General features: G+C 50.2%; 1 protein-coding gene across 13 annotated transcripts in view; it reads right to left on the reverse strand.

Annotated features, from left to right (window-relative positions):
* PDZD2 (PDZ domain containing 2) overlaps positions 1–11,015 on the reverse strand; it is a 345,614-nt gene extending 334,599 nt beyond the window's left edge. For 8 of the 13 annotated variants that reach the window (XM_070587099.1, XM_070587098.1, XM_070587096.1 and 5 more), the window contains exon 1: positions 10,476–10,835. The gene's annotated coding sequence lies outside the window, so the exon portion shown is untranslated. Of the gene's footprint in view, positions 1–10,475 lie in introns of all 13 variants that reach the window. The other 5 variants (XM_070587089.1, XM_070587087.1, XM_070587116.1 and 2 more) reach the window with 3 other exon arrangements.
* Positions 11,016–11,242: the final 227 nt, after the last annotated feature.

Below are 11,242 nucleotides of genomic sequence, written 5' to 3' on the forward strand. Positions count from 1 at the left end.
TTGAGCCTAAACGACCAAGTGGAATAAAAAAGAAATGAACTTCTTAGCTTCTTAAGCTTAAGCCCTAGGGCCACCTTTTCAGAGAAACAGTACATTTAGAATCTAAGTCAGTCTATTTCTTTCCTCTGTTTTTAATAGTCTGTGTCCTGGGTTTATGAGCAGGAAAATGAATTAGGAAACTCAGAGCTCTGTAGGGACTTTAGAAATCCTGGTCAGTTCCTGCTTCTCAGAGATTCTGTATGGGATAATGTTTAAGAAGACAGGCTTAGGGGTCAGAGAGATCTGGGTTCAAATTCATTTTTTTTTTTTTAGGAAGATTAGCTTTGAGCTCACTGCTGCCAATCCTCCTCTTTTTGCTGAGGAAGACTGGCCCTGAGCTAACATCAGTGCCCATCTTCCTCTACTTTATATGTGGGACACCTGCCACAGCATGGCTTGCCAAGTGGTGCCATGTCCCCACCTGGGGTACGAATCGGCGAACCCCAGGCCCCTGAAGCAGAATGTGCGTACTTAACCGCTGCGCCACTGAGTTGGCCCCATGGGTTCAAATTCTTGCTCCAACTCTTAAGAGATGAGCAACGTCAGGCACACAATTTAAAGTTTTTGAGCCTAGTTTTCCTCATCTGAAAAATAAGGATATGTGTGGTTAGTGCCTGGAATGTAGTAAGCACTCAACTTGTTCAACAGCTTTTTATTAAGTGCCTACTGTATACCAGGCACTGTTGTTGGCACTAGAGATATGGTTCACAAGACAATGACTTTGCTTTGATGGAGTTCACATTCCAACAGGTGAGACAAACAATAAACAAATAAAAGTTTATTTCAGGGGCTGGCCCGGTGGCGCAGCAGTTAAGTTCACATGTTCCGCTTCTCGGTGGCCCAGGGTTCGCCGGTTTGGATCCCGGGTACGGACATGGCAGCGCTTGGCAAAAGCCATGCAGTGGTAGACATCCCACATATAAAGTAGAGGAAGATGGGCATGGATGTTAGCTCAGGGCCAGTCTTCCTCAGCAAAAAAGAGGAGGATTGGCAGTAGTTAGATCAAGGCTAATCTTCCTCAAAAAAAAAAAAAAGTTTATTTCAAACAGAACAGGAGTAATGTGATAGAGTGCCCGGGGGTAGCGATTTTAGATTACATGGTTGTGAAGAAAAAGGCCTATGAAGGTCTGAGGGAAGAAGCTTCCAGACAGAGGTAAAGCCCTACTGTGGGATACAGGTTGGTACGTTCCAGAGCAGAAAGAAGGACGGTGTGTCTGGACACAGAGAATGAGGGCAATGAGCAGTGGCAGAGAAAGTCATTGGAGAGGTGGGTTGGGGTAAGGGGCCTGGATTGTATTCAAGTGGCAACAAGAAATTCCCAGTTTCAAGCTGCAGATTGACATGACTTGATAACGTGTTTTCGAACTTTTTTTTTTATTTTATTTTTTTCCTTTTTATCCCCAAAGCCCCCGGTACATAGTTGTATATTCTTCGTTGTGGGTCCTTCTAGTTGTGGCATGTGGGACGCTGCCTCAGCGTGGTTTGGTGAGCAGTGCCATGTCTGCGCCCAGGATTCGAACCAACGAAACACTGGGCCGCCTGCAGCGGAGCGCGCGAACTTCACCACTCGGCCACGGGGCCAGCCCTGATAGTGTGTTTTCAAAAGACCCCTCTGGCTGCTCTGAGGAGAGAGGACTAGGGGTCAAGAGTGCTTTCTGGAGGCCCAGTTAGAAGACTACTACAGCAGGGGTCCAGGGACAAGATGGTGGCGACATCAACTAGGGTGGCTGCCATGGAAGTGGAGAGAAGAGATGGATACTGGAGGAAAGGCCAACAGGGCTTCTGGATTTAGTTGCTGAGTGTGGGGAAAAAAGAATGAAACATGGTTTCCAGGTTTTTGGAATGAGGCTTTTGGTGGATGGTGGTGCCATTTACTGAATGAGAGGAGGAGAAGGAAGAACTAGCCTGAGGGAGAAATATCAAGGATTCCATTTTGATCATGCTAGATGTGAGATGCCTATGACACACCCATGTGGAGACGTCAAGTTGGCAGCAGGGCATGAGTCTGGAACTCAATGGAGAGGTCAAAGCTAAAGACATAAATTTGAGAGGCAATAGCGCATCGATGGTAGGTAAAGACTTGAGGCAGAAGAGACCTCCCTAGGAGGGAGACTAGCTAAAGAAGACCCAAGGTCAAGTCCTGGGGCTACATCATAAAACAATGAATATTAGTTGTTGTTATTATTTTCAGTGCACCAGGTGGAGAATGTTGGCCAATTATTGTTATCAGCATCTTTTTATCCATCTTTCTACCCACCCATCCCGTCAACCATTCATACTATAAACAGTCACTGAGCACATTTACTGAGAGGCAGTAGAGAGCAGTTCAGGAATGCAAGCCCTGGAGCCAGACGGCTCTGTTTAAATCCGAGCTCCAGCTGTAACCTTGGAGAATCTGCTTAACCATGCTATACCACCATTTCTCCATCTGCAAAAGAGGAGGTAGTGGGTTGAATGGTGGCCACCAAAAAGATATGCTCATGTCCTGGTACCTGTGAACATGACCTTATTTGGCAAAAGGGTCTTTGCAAATGTAGTTAAATTAAAGGAGAGGCAAGGAAGCTTCTCTCCAAGAGCCTCCAGCGGGAACATGGCCCTGCCAACACCTTGATTTTAGAATTCCGACCACCAGAACTATGAGAGAATAAATTTCTATTGTTTTAAGCCACCAAGTTTGTGGTAACTTGTTATAGAAGCCCAGGCAACCAAATACAGGGTAATAACAGTATGCACCTCATCGGATGATTACGAGAATTAAATGACTTAACGTGTGTAAAGTGTCTAGAACATTGCCTGCCCAACGGGGAACATCCAAACAATTTTAATTTTTACCCTGGAAAAATGGGTACCGGACATTGTGCTTGATTCTGAAAAGTATGAGGGAAAAGGCAGATCATCTTCAGAGACCGTCAAGATAAAGATGGTGCCCAGGAAACCGCGCAGGTGAGGGACCAGAAGGTAGGAAGCGTGCTCAGGTGCCATGTGGGCCTCCCAGGTGCCAGAAATTGCTGAGTGCTGCTTCCCAGCATTCCCCAACAGAAAATCAATAAACCCTACATCTGCTCAGGTTTTCCAAGATGAGTAGTGGGTCCAGACAGGGGTTAATGAGACCCTTTATGGTACCTGCCTCTCCGTGCGCCATCTCACTGTCTGCCCTCTCATGAGAATCCGTTCTGATGAGGACACTCAGAGCACATTTTCTGGGGACAGCTGTCTCCTCTTTTAGCCTAATGATACTGGGAATAACAGTGACCAGGGCAGCGTAGGGCTGGAGAGTGGGCATGGAAAACTGTGGAGGGAAGCGATGCCAATTTTGTATGCTGAGCGATTCTGTAATAGTATTTGCACGGCTGCTTCAGCCTTGGAAGTGAATATTCTTCACCAAGAGACCCATATAGCACAATCTAGTTTTACCCATATCTCTATAAAATACACTGTGCCAAAAAGGGGAGACGGGTAATCACAGCTGCAATCAGACATTTTATGAGTGTCCATTGGCCAACACACAAAAATGTTGAGTTTATTGACATCTTGCTTATTAAACTTGGCTCCATTCTCATCTTCTTAGGAATAGAGAAAGAAACACTCAAACACTTGCATAGAGTTTGTGATTATATTTGATCACCTCCATGCAAATATATAGTGTCAGGAACCACATAATATTCTTTGGGGGGCGGGGCGTCATTGGGAGTTCAAACTTGTATACGCCAACCTAAGATACAACGGCTAACCTGACACACAGTTGCCTCTCTACTTTCCAGAAACAGAGTCTTGTGGACTATCGGAATTACAGTACAGTACCATGTAAGCAGGACAAGAGTTTACATCAGACAGACATCTGCAAAGTGCTGGCCTTTGGTGAAAGAGACAAAAGAGCTGGTGTTTATTCTGTCTTCCCCCTCAGTATCCTAGGATCTTGTTAGGAGCGACTGGAGCCAGACAGGGCCCCAGGAGGGCAAAGCTCGCAGGCACCCTCTCTCCTCTCGACGCCCAGAGACCTCCCCTGGGAGGCAGCCCACTCCCCCCACCCTCTACTGCACCCACCACGATCCAAAATGACCCTCTCTCCCACCCTCCCCCCAGCACCACTTCTCTTCCCTCGGTGAGCAGGTCTCAGCTAGGGAGCTGACTTTGGATTTCCAGCAGTAGGTATGGCCCCTGCTCATGGAAGGAATCCTATTCTGCATTGTATCAGTGCGTCTTTATTTTTAGCAAAGCAGGATGATCATTCTTCGGAGGCCAGGATCAACAGAGTGCGTGTTTTAACTCAGACGATTTGGTTGAGGGAGCAGAGTTAGCTGAAGTCTAGTGCACGCAAAACCTGGTCCAAGAGGGGTCCACATGTTGACAAAAAAGTAACCGGGAGGGGCTCAGCTCAAATCCATTTCCACTCTTGCTAAAAAAACGTCAAAGGCTCCAATTTGAAGCATCATTCTGTTAAGGGCCACACGTACCATGGAAGCCCCTCAGCAGGCTGTTAAAATACCCTGGATCCTGTTCGGAACGAGCTAAATTTACTTCAACCTTCAGGCGAGGGATTGGATCATGCTCTTTCAAGGACTTGCAAATCCTTAAGAGTTCGTGATTTTTTAATCCTCATGTGGATAGCTAGGCATTTCAGCCTGCTTCAGATAGCAAAACTTCCCCTCTCTCCTTGCTATTATTTCACCCAAAGCTTGCGACAATAGTGTATGCACAGTCAGTCCTCTTTGCTGTGAAATCAATCCCCCCACCCTTGCTTCTCCGAAACCTCTTCATGTGTCCTAGAGTGCTTTATGAGCCACAGAAGTACTTTAAAACCTAAAAACAAATAATCCAAGAATAACTTAATCGGCCAGATGTTCAACGCTATCTGATTTCATTAGATTGCTTCATAAAGAGAGTTAATTCTTAAGTTTCTGATTCTCCCCAAGTTAATAGCCCAGTCACTGTTAACTCAATGTATTCATGTAGGTAATGCCTGCATCAAGAGGGCAGGAGCTCTCAGAATGGGGATTGTTTCCTGGCCCACTAAGAATGCGCGGTGGAGAAGATGCTATTGGCATCGGAGGGAGGCCACAGCCAGGGGCAGGCCTCTTCCCGGAGCTGGAGAGACTTAAAAGACGAATGTGTCTTCTCCACACATTTAATGCCTTAACAGACCATCTCTTGGTTCAGCTGCCTTATCAGACCACAAAGGGCCTCTTCAGCTATTGAGTTTTCAAACCGTAAATGCTCCCAGTGTTTTCTTGAACACATTTGTAAACAGAATGCTGAGCTCTTTAGATCACAGGCAATTCGAATCTGAATCAGATGACCTACCTGGCTTCAGATCCTGCCTCTGCCCAGACCTGCAGAACCCATGGAAATGAATTCTTTCCAAATTCCATCTTTTTTTCCATTTCTAGAATATGGATATTATAAGATCAAGAATTTCAAATTTTTAAATCTTGTAAAAGGATGTATCATTTCATAGGCAATATCTGCCTAAGGCCAAAGGACAACATAATCTAGATACAGACCATCCAGGTGGAAAATAAATAAAGAATAATTTGAGAAAATATTTATACTTCTATTTCCTTAAAAAAAATTCTGTACATTTCCCCTAAATATCATTTAATTTGGCACACATCTATTGAGTGTTTAGTAAATCAAATTAAGTGCTCCTTTTCCTTCCCTCTTCACTGACAAGGGAAAATATTTATTCAATATTTCTAAGTATAATCATAGATCCATTAATAAAACCAAGCGGGCACACAGATTTTTAATTCTTCCTCACCCACGTGCATCTTGCACAATTGCCATTGAAAACAACAGTTCCCCAGATGAAGCAACTGGAGATCGTGTTTTGAATTCCAGTTATATGGGAATGAGGCAAGTTCTCCTCTTTTCTGGGCCTCGAATGCAGAAATTAGCAAATCTGAATGCATCGTCCCCTTCCAAACCACTGAGGAGAGGGGAGACTGCAGGTTCTCCTGGCTTTGGGCCCTGGCAGCTTGACCTTTGCATAAGAGAGGGACGTGAAGTACAGATGTATTCACTGACCAGAGCCAACAGATAAAAAGGCAGACATCCTGAAAAATTCCTTAAAGGAGGAACAGGGAGGCAGGGCTGCTCTGAGAAGGTCAAAGCTTTTCATCCAAAGCTGCAAGCCAGCTTCCGTCAGGTCTACTAAAAATCCCTGCCTTCTACATTCAACTGGGCTCTCAGTGACCTTGGCGAGAGGCTTACTCACTTCTCAACACACTATCAGAAGGACCGCTATGGACCAGACACTGTCACTGAGGGGTTTACATACATACCTCAGGACCTCTTTTTTATTCCTCCTAAGAACAACCCTGTGAAGTAGCTATTGTACCAATTTTGCACATGAGGAAACTGAGGCTCCAACATTTCTAATGATCTGGCCAGCAAGCAGTTCTCTGCACTGCTAGGATTCTAGCCAGTCTCTGACCCCAATTCTGAAATCCATCCTTGGCTGCCTCAGTTGGTGCCAGGCACCAGATCCACCCCTCCTACCATGAGCAGCACTTCTGCCTGTCCATCCACGCCCCAAGCCCCCAGCCTGGTGCAGTGCCCTCCCAGCTGTCAGCAGGCACCCCTCCTGTTTGACCAAGCCCAGTACATCCCTCCGGCTATATCGCAGGCTCCCTCTCCAGCACCTCGCCCAACCTCTGCTTCCCTCCTACCTTCCAGGGAAGGCAGATGCCAGCTTTTTTCTTTCACTGCACCTGCTCCTGATTGGCCTCTTCCCTCCCAAACATCCCTTATATTGTCTCTATCCTCTCCCACAGCTCTTTTGTTTACCAAGCATGCCTGGAAGGGGGAATTTAGGGACTCTCCTGAATAAACCTTTCCACAACGCTACCACCTCCTCAAAATACTCTCTGGATTATTTTGAACCGCACGCTTCTGGATCCAGTATCTTACCCCCGACCATCTTGGCAATCACTCTCTTTCATCCCTTGGCTTCCAGGACCATCCTTTACAGACACTGTTCTCAGTCTTTGTCAATGACTTTCCTATCCTCTTCCTGGGATGCTTGACCTTCTCAGACATTCCTGCCTCTCTGTGTCCACCTGCATCCCTCAGGGGCTTGCCTGCCTAGCATCCCACTTTGTCCTATGGAGACACTTCTGAGGGCTAAAGAAGGAGGCTAAAAAATGTCAAGTCTCCAAGTCTGTCTTATTAAAGAGATGAGGCCTCTCTTTGAGTTTGGTCTTGACCTTTTGTGGGTTCGTCTTCTTTGGGATGTATCCCCTTGTGGTTGATGCAGTAAGAGGGACCTGGGGCCACCTTCCAACTGGACATCCGCCTCCCTTTGTGGTCTAAGTTACTTAGGCCACATGATCTAGGCCAGGGGAGTATCCCAGCTCTGTGTTATCTTGTCCGGCCCACCAGGCCTGGAATGTCCTAGTCAGGATTGCGACAACACCCTAGAGTCCAATCAGCTTGTGGGGAGGGGAGGTGGACTGGAGTGTTGCTTCTGCCTCTCTCCTTGAGGAAGTTGATGGGCAACTACCTGGAGGAGGCCTTATCTGGGCATGAATAAGATAAGGTCCCAAAGAGGCAGGCCCAGGGCAGCACATGAGTGTGCAAACAGGCTCTGCAGCGTGAGGTCCAAATGTAAGACTGCTCCACATCCCCTGAGAGAGAGAGGCAGAGGATTCACAGAGGAGGAGGAGGCCATTGACCTGGAGCTTAAAGAATCAGAAGTGGTTTATCAAGAGGACCAGGGGAGAAAGATTATTCCAGGACCTCACCCCTCCCACTACCACCCAAGAGAAACAGCACTGTAGAGGCAGAGAGTAAGACAGGTCAGAGGTCGACAGCTCGTGTGTATATGTGCGTGTGTGTGTATGCCCGTGTGCATTTGTGAGCGAGCGCACGCGTGTGGGGGACACGGCAGGAGAGCAGTTTGAAGAGGGACATTGGACTTGGAATTTATCCCACAGGTACATGGAGCCATCGATAGGTTTTACAGGGAGAGGTAATCAACAGACCTTGACGACTGATTAGATATGGGAGGAGCCAGAAGGAGAAGTCTGGAAGGATTTCTGCAGGCTTCTGGTTTGTTGACTATCAAAACTCCAAACCCCTTATTTCCATCAGCTGTGTATTCCCTCTCCTAACCTGCAGGGGATCTTCGTCTCTTCTTTACTCCAAACCCATGCAGTGCCCCCACTTCAAGTCCGTGTCTCATGAGCCTTTCCCTTCTTCCTAGCCTGCCCCTACCCACCAGCTCAGGCCCCCATCACCTCCTGCCGCCCATCTTATTACAATAACCTCACTAGGCTCCTCCTCACCTCTCATCTCTCCCTAGTCCCAACTCCTTCTGCAAGAGATCAGATTAATCACCTTAAAGCACACAGCTGATTATGACAATCCCTTGCTCAGAAATCCCCAATATTTCCCTGCCAGCTGCAGAGCTAAGTTCCTCCAAGTCCTTAGCTCAGTCTCTTTTTCCATCAGCCCCCTAGGACTGCCTCCTGACTCAGGATCTCCCTGGACTGTCCTCCACAAAGCCTTTCAGATCTCCTCAGTCAAGAGCGATTTCTGGCTCCTCCATACACCTAAAGTGTTTTATCTGGACCACTCCTCAGGTACTTGATTCGTTAGATCATCTCTCCAATCCTTCATCTGACAAATACAGGGCGCCTCTTCCAGGCCACATGTGCACTGGTTTGTATCAGAGCTCTCAGGATACTTATCTCACCTCTCCTGACAGACTGAAACTCTGACAGCAAGGAGGAAGCCTCTTTCATCTACCCGCATCCCCGGAAAGTGCTAAGCCCCTGTGCACAGCAAACCGCAGGTACTCCAAAAATAAAATGATTGAAATGAATAGAGAAATTATCATAAGTTTCCTGAAATAGTAAACTGCCTTAAGTGCATGCAAAATCAATTTCAATGATAGCGATTTAAAGTATAATTCAATATTTGTCCAGGAGCGTATTAACTACATCAAGGGAGGTACATTTATATAGTTTACGTGGTTCTGATTCTTTATCTCTCAGCACCTGCCATCCCCCTACTCCTGCATTCCCACTCACCACCCACCCCCCCCCCCCGCCCGCACACACACCCTCCTCACACCACTATGCGGTTATTAGCGGAGGAGCGGTTCTTGGCCCATTCTAATGGAAGAAGGAACTGCTGAAGCTAGAATAACCACCTACAGCCAGGATTGTGTTCTGAGACATTCTATCCTGCCCCACACACCGCACCTGCCAACCTGTACCTACTTGATCCCCATCCAAAAGTCACAGACCAGAAGAGCTGGCCCTGTAGAAATACTGGGCCCCTAGAGCCCAAGTCCAGAGCAGGCTGAGTGTGGCAGACCCCACTGGGGAAGGACCAGCAGCACGGAAGGTCCAGGGGAGCTCTCTGTAAAAGCAGATCCAGAGTATCACTTTCTGCAGTCACTCAGCAACCACCTCCAGCAGCTTCACCATGATTTGTCAAGGAAAACACATCCACCCAAGGCGCCCTACCTCTGTGGGAGGCGAAGCCCTGCCAGCTGCAAGAGACAGATGCAGCTTCCTCCCCCAACACCCGCCTCCAGTCCCAGCCAGGTCTGCAGCGCTGGAATGCCCTCATGCCTGCCATTCCAGTCTGAGAGCAGCCCATGCCAGACCCTGTCCTCTTCACACTCCCTTATCAAAGTCCCCACACGGATCAGGGCTGCTGAGGACAGGCTGCTGGCAAACTCCAGCCAGGGACCCTGGACCCTCCCCCTGCTCAGTTCAGCACTGCAGAAAGACAAGGAGCCCAAAGACCTAAAACGTCAACGCAAACCCAACGCAGACCTGAGAGAGAGAGAGACGGACAGAAGTGAAGGAGGCCAGTTTTAGGAGGAACTCGACTTCAAAGGGAGGGCAGGATTTCCCCATCGGCACGTTCTCCAGCTCCCTGGCAGATGCCAATATCCCCCCAAAGATGCCCTTGCTCTTTGCGCGCGCCCCTCGGCTCGCTCGCTGCGCTCGTCTCTTCCCCTGGCAGAGAGCCGGCGAGAGAAGAGGAAGCGCGGGAGATGGACCCCAAAGCAGCACCTGAGGCCCCAGCACCTGAGTACCTCCGCCCGGAGGGGGTTACCTGGCGACGGCCCAGGGATGGGCACCTGGGCGCGCACCCAGGCAGGGGTTCCTGGCCCTTCCGAGCGTGCTCAGCAGTGCGTCTCGGGTTGTCCCGATGTCCCCGGCCCGCTCTGTCCGGCCCTCTTCCCGCGGCCGCGTCCTCCCCGCCCCCGTCCGGATGCAAGGGGAGTTTGCGCCGCCTAATGTGGGACCTGGCTTGGGAGCCCCCACTCACCGCCTTGCCGGGGCAGGATTCCAGCACCTGGATTTGTCACTAAACTTTCCCAGGCGCACACGGTCTCGGGGGATGCCACCTCCCACCCCCACCCCCACCCCCATCCGAAGCCCCAGGTCCCGGCCGCAGCGGGGCTGTCGCTTCACCTGCTCGCGGCTCTTCCGAGGCTCCTGCTGCTCCTCGCGCGTCCGGACTCAGGCGCCGCCCGGTGGGACCCTGCGCCGCTGCCGCCGCTGCTGCCACTGCCAGCGCCACCGCCGGTGCCGCCGCCGCGCCTACCCGGAGCTGCAGCGTCGCCGTTCGCCCGCAGCCGCGGGAGGCGCAATCCTGGGCGCCTGCGGCACGGCCCGCGGCTCGGCGGGTCCCCGCAGCCGCCACCCCACTGCGTCCCCCTGCCCGGGACCCGCACGCACCGGCGCTAGGAGTGTGCTGCTCGCCCGACTCTCCCAGCTGCGACGCGCTGGGGATCCACCGAGCCTCCAGGATGGGCGGGGATTCCCTCCCTCTGGTAGATTCGAGGGGCGGGAACTCCCTTCCTGGAGTGACAGGGACGGGGGGCGGGGATCCCCCTGGAGGAATGACAAGGTGGGCGGGGATTCCCCCCCGAACGAGGTACACCGCAGGCAGGGCGTCCCTCTGGGTGAACCAGGAGTCCTAGTGCGCTGGCTTCAGAAACCTGGGAATCCTGGGAGGAAAGGATCCAGGGAGTGGGCAGCTCGGAATTTCCAGATGGAGGGGCTTGGGGCGCCACCTAGGTGGAGGAGAGAGAGCTGGGGGACTTGAAGTCGCCTTTGCATAGCACTTTACGTAGCGTGGAGAAAATGTCAACTGCCTTATAAAAGAATGGGGCGGGGCGGCGGGGCCAACGGTGACGAGAGAAGGACTAACGACCCACCCTAAGCCCCGTGGCCTC

The sequence above is a fragment of the Equus przewalskii genome, chromosome 20 (assembly GCF_037783145.1).
Source record: "Equus przewalskii isolate Varuska chromosome 20, EquPr2, whole genome shotgun sequence".
Lineage (NCBI taxonomy): Eukaryota > Metazoa > Chordata > Mammalia > Perissodactyla > Equidae > Equus > Equus przewalskii.